The sequence below is a fragment of the Halyomorpha halys genome, unplaced genomic scaffold (genome assembly GCF_000696795.3).
Source record: "Halyomorpha halys isolate HHAL.00 unplaced genomic scaffold, Hhal_1.1 Scaffold8.1, whole genome shotgun sequence".
In the NCBI taxonomy this organism is placed as follows: domain Eukaryota; kingdom Metazoa; phylum Arthropoda; class Insecta; order Hemiptera; family Pentatomidae; genus Halyomorpha; species Halyomorpha halys.
Genome location: NW_027111933.1, coordinates 266581 through 272680, shown reverse-complemented (window position 1 = coordinate 272680; position 6100 = coordinate 266581). Strand labels below are relative to the sequence as shown.

General features: G+C 31.2%; 1 pseudogene; it reads left to right on the top strand.

The window, feature by feature from the left end:
• The first annotated feature begins 5102 nt into the window (after positions 1 to 5102).
• On the top strand, positions 5103 to 5880 carry LOC136796344 (uncharacterized; annotated as a pseudogene).
• Positions 5881 to 6100: the final 220 nt, after the last annotated feature.

Genomic DNA, 6100 nt, shown 5'->3' with positions numbered 1-6100 from the left:
AGAAAAAATTGAAATAAAATAAAAATATATCAGGGATAAAATCTACTATAACTAAAACAATTGTCAATTATACAAAAAAATGAACATATATAAATAATAATTAATTTATTAGGTGGAATAGAAAAACCTAGTGAAGTGAGAATAAACCCAGGAATTGATCTACCTAATAAAACCAATAAATGTAAACATAACAATAAGTTGTACAGAAACCACAGGACATGGGGTTTATAAGTAATTATACTGATGAAACTGATTAACTACTACTAAATACACCGCCCCCACAATACCTGTTATAATTATATGACAGAAGCATTTAAGGCATTATGGAAATAATTTACTACCAATAATTAATAAATAATGATAAAAAACATATTTATCAATTATCTGTGCATACCTGTCATATAACTTCCATATGTAGAGCTCTTGATAGTCAAATTTCGCACCTTATAATGTCATAAAACCAACCTTATATATAGTTTGTAAACTCATAAACATATTTATGTGTTCTTAGGTTATTTATTCGTTTTAAACTTTTTTCTTGCGACTACTATTTTATTTTATTTATTTTAATTTTAAGTTATTTATAAATTTTCAGTAACGCATAATTTTGAGTTCTTATTCATTACTTTATTTATTTTTTATTCGTGCTTACCGACATTATTAACAGTTGCTTTCATAAATTTAAACACAATTGTATAATATATTACATATTTGTGTTGGCTCCCTAGAGAAGAGAAATGCGAGATGAATGGGAAGGTAATAATGAAAGGGGAGTTACTAAAATAATATACGGTTAGGAATAATAACAAGAAGAAAAACAGATAAAGGGAAGGGAAAAGAGAAGAAATTGACAGAGGAAAAAAAACTAATGCAGGATAAAAAAAAGTAATGTAACCTAGTTACATCACTCAATCATTAAAAAAACTTAATGAACAATTTAATTACTTACGTTAGTGCGTATATTTTATCCTTGGACTGATGTATTGATGAGAAAATTAAAAATTACTTGGAGTCTATAGATGACGGTAGAATATTTAAACAGAGAAATGAACGTAGACAAAGCGGAAGGTCAGTAATTCATCATTACCATAAATTTTACTTTCTCTTTAAATCTAAAATTTTATGACCATTCGTTTACTAGTTTATTTTTGATTAGTTTTTTTCCTTCAGTCGGCCCAAGACTCCCATTGAAGTCCTACATTAGTCCTACATTTCATTAGTTATTTTATAGTAGATTCAATAAACCTTTAGTTTCATTTTTCTACCTTATTTATTTAATATAAATTCTCTTTTATATTTACCATAAACTATTTCCGCTTGGTTTAACGTATTTTTCGTACTTAATGACTTGTACACCGACACTATACCGGCCGATAAGAACCTTACTCACTCATAACGGCAACTCTCCCCGAGTCAGTAAGCTTCTCTGTTTATTTCAAGTTTTCTTCCTTCTTCTTATCCCTTACATCTCTTCTCTCTTTGGACCTTTCTTATTCGCTTTTCCTGACATTCCCTATTCGTTTTAGCTTATTACTTTTTACTCACCTGTATTACCCTGCCTCTTTTATCCTTTGTAACATATTTATCGTTTTCTTTCTTGCCCGTTGTAACATATACTATGCTTTCTTACGCACATTTTACTTGGTTAGTTTCATTTTTTTCATCATTTGTATATTTTTATCACTACTTACATATTTTATTATGTCAATTTCAATTTTTCATTATTTACATAAGCTCTGATTTTTTATAACTTCTTTTTCACATTTTTTTTTTCTCATTATTTGTTGTATATAATTCTTACCCCTACAATATTATGTTTTATGTACTGTTAGTTGCTATGTATCGAGGCATTAGCCATTATTACAACAACAATATGTCCTTTATTAGGGTTTTTGCCATCTGTCCCGATACTTGGTCAGGGTAGGAGCTCTTACTGCGTCCTTGGATATGTGCACATCTGTGTTTAGTTTGCCACATTCACTTATTAGATCTACTAGCTCTTGTCACTTAAAGGCGACAGTTTTTGACGAGGGATCGGAATCGAATTAAACAGGTGAGGCTCTTCCTGGACATGTCAAACTTTTCCACCTCCCTCTCTGGCCTGGGGGAGCAGACTCCTATCTAGGGAGCGTTCTGTCACTTATGGTCAATGAGGAATTAGATTAAAAAATAAGGTAACACCCCAAAAGGGAAGTGGGAGAAAAGGGACAGGAGAACTAGATCAGGCAAAAGAACAGTGGAAAGGAAGACGTAGACGAGAGAGGACCAGGCTTCAGAAGGGGCGGAGCAAAATGCACATCGACCAGACGAAATCGTAAGAAGTCCTGGACATCCCTTATGAACAAGATGACACCTACGGCACTACATCGCACGGCATGAATCAGCAGCAATAAGTATAAATTAAACAATAAGTAATAATGTAATAATCGATGTTTTATAGCAACCATTTGTCTGAATCATTACAATCATTTTAATCATAGCAAAAAATTATAAATAAATACTTAGTCTCTTTATGTAGTTTATATACTATTATATAACCCAATATGCCACCCCTTATTATATTATATAATTAATAGTAACAACTGTTAAATATGAAGGGTAAACTGGTAAACACACAAAAAGCTTTTGAAAAAGAATCCAATCATAATAATAGTTTTTTAGGACTCAATATATAATTAATTAACTTATTTTTGGATAATTGCCTTCAGCGATTATCCTGGCATCCCGATTAAATCTCAAGGCAGTACATAGCTTAGTATAATCTACTATCTACGGTGCGATCAAAATTACTCAAATAGTAAATAAACTATGTATTTAATATTTTATTCATATATTGATTATTGTATTTACTATTTGAGTTATTTTGATCGCACCCGTACCAACTTTCTTTTATTATTTACACACGGTCAATCAAGGAGCATCAAGAATAATTTTTATTTATACGTGTGTCATAACTGACCGCACCACCATCCATCTCCTCAGAATGCAATGCGATTAATTATAAACATATTTTTATCTGTAAATGAAATTGTGAGACAACTTGCTATACTACACAACATATTATGCTGATTCGGGAGCCATTAAACACAGTCGAAATACAGAATAAACAGTCCCAATGCAATTTTTCTAATCATAATTAATTAATTCAATTATTTTATTTTCTGAGAAAATAATTATGTTACTGTATTTTTTATCGTTATAATAATATATCATAACTTTTAGTAGATGTTCTATTGTTGAGGTTTGTTTTTATTTATTTCCCTTCTCAAAGGGACCGACTATGCGGATGTTTACAATTTTTCTGGTTGTATTAGAAACCTTAATCCTTCCGTGTTTCCGATTTAGTTCTTTGAAAGCTTCGGTCCAATTATGTTTCTGTTTAATGAAATTTCCAGTCTTTATTTTCGTAATCAACTCAACATTATTTTAATTGTAACCGGAATAATATGTTCGTTTACTTTTAAATTAAATATAAAATTGGTTCGTTTATTCAGTAAAAAACATACATTATTATATATATGATTTTCAGGAAAATGAAAAAAAAAAAACACATTGATTATTGACAATCTATATTTAAAGTAAATAATTATATTTTACATTAATTTGTAAACTATTAATTTATACAATACAAATGTTAGACACAGCATATCAAAACAATAAAATAATATATCAAAGCATTTTTACACTTGTAATATATATTTGTACACTACAGTTTTAATACTTAGGATTTCTTCCTTTTTCTCGAATAACTCTAATGAAACAACTTTTTATAGTAACAACTAGTTTCTTGGTTACTTCTGTCTCAATTGAATTGCATTCTGAGATTAAGGAATTTTTATTTTTATAAATCTCCTTCCAATTTCATCTCATAAGAAAGATGGTTAAGATCGGTACTTTAAGGGGGGGGGCGCATGAAGTCTGGAGATGTAGGAAATAAGCCATTCCTTAATACGGGTTAAAGTTTGTTTTGTATCTTTACCCTGTTGAAAGATGAATGAGCGAGATTAAACACCTGTTTACGAGCACTAGTTTTCAAATATGTTTTTAAAATGTCTAAATGCAGATGTTGATAAATCTCGTTTCGAGTCCCAACGCCTCCCACTACGTAACGCGGTTTATCCCATATTTTAATGTATATTTTAGTTTTAACACGATTTTTTTTTAATAGTGGTTATGTAATTGGATGAGTTTCATATATTGGGGAAAAAAAGTATTGATGGCATTTAAAGCACACTTCGTTCTATATTAGGAGTGGGAATAATCAGTCGGCATAACCGAAAAGAAGTTTTTATATTTTTTATTACTTCGGTTTTACTGTTTGTTTTTTTTTAAGTAATCCAATAACCAAATAAAAACAAACACTTAATTTTTAAATTATATTCATCATTAAGTTCACATAAGTTCTAAATTTTAGAATTAATAAAGTATTATATTTTATATCCATCAAACAAAATAGGTCACCTCAAGTTATAGACAGCTAACATCTCCGCCTGGAGAACCGGAGATAAAATCTCGAAGTAAATAACCGGAGATAAAAGCTACGAAGATTTTCTTATTCCCGCAAATAGGGGGAAATGAAATTCCAAAATCTCTGTGGGCTTGGCTGTCTGGGTAGGATGAGTCGATAAGAGTTGACTAAAAATATATAACAAATAATATCATGTACTTTTACGATACTTTGTGCAACCCAATTTTGTTATAAGTAGGGATAGGTTTTTTTGGCTGACCATGATATCTGCGATTCCTTACTAATTAAAGATTTTTCAAGACATTTCTGGCCAAAAGAAGCCATTTTTATTTCACGTATTTTTAAATATTTGGCATTTTTTACATATTTTGTTATGAATCACATATTTTCTGAAATATTTGTCGTTTGTTATAGCGCTTCCAAGTACAAAAGTGAGTTTCCCAATGAATCTTTTACGAGTGGAGTTTAATTTTGTGCGTGTTGTTATAAGGCTGTGTGAATATCGCAACGCTCTCGGGTCGTACAGCATATAAAAACTACAAAGCACCAAGAGAATCGCGAGAAACGTATTTCAAGAAGGGAGACTTTCATTCCATCAGTTCTTTCCTTCTCAGATTCCACAGGTACCAATACTATGAATTTAGATTTGTGCCGAGCATTTGTCAGGGCTGACATTCCTATCTACAAAATTAGCAGTCCGGACTTAAAAACCTTTCTTGAGAAATACACATGCCGAGTAATCCCCAATGAAAGCACTTTAAGAAAAAAAAATATTTGAACATTATATACGAGGTGACTTTAACGAAAATTCGGAAAGCAATTTCGGATGGGCCGATTTCGATTTCTGTGGACGAGACTACGGAATAGAAGGGCGTTATATCGCAAGCATAATCGTTGCCAGACTAAGTGTTGAAGCACCTTCTAAATCCTGTTTACTGAATTGTGAAATCCTCGAAAAATGTAACCATGAAACAATTACAAGATTTGTCAACCAATCTATGACTTTGGTCTTGGCCATCACCAACTTTGGCCTAAAGACATCACACATGGTAAAGTTGTGTTGTTTTGTCAGACGCGGCACCTTACATGAATAAAGCTGTTAATGCTTATTAAAGTTTTTTATCCTAAGATAGTTCATTTGACCTGGGTGGCTCACGCATTTCATCGTGTTGCTGAAACAGTGCGTAATCAATTTCCAAATGTAAACAAGCTTGTGTCCACAGTAAAAAAAAATTTTTTGAAGGTTCCCAGTCGTATTACTATTTTTAAAGAAGCACCCTGACTTAGCTTTACCACCGTAACCCGTGATAACACTATGGGGCACCTGGCTGGATGCAGCCCAATATTATTGTTTAAATTTTAAAAATTTCACGACTCACATCGGTTCTCTTCAGATTTACAGGAGATGTTGAGAGAAGATACCACTACAGTAACAAAACTTTTTCACTTTCTAAAAATCATTAATATTTATGATCACATATAGTCCAGATAGATAACTGTCCAGCATAGATAAGTGGATGCAAAATTTATTATAGTAATTTACAAACTACTTCAAATCTAATTGCAACTTTGTAAAATGTAAATCACAATTGTAAATATGTAATTTTAATTGTAAATTTGTAACTTGTAATT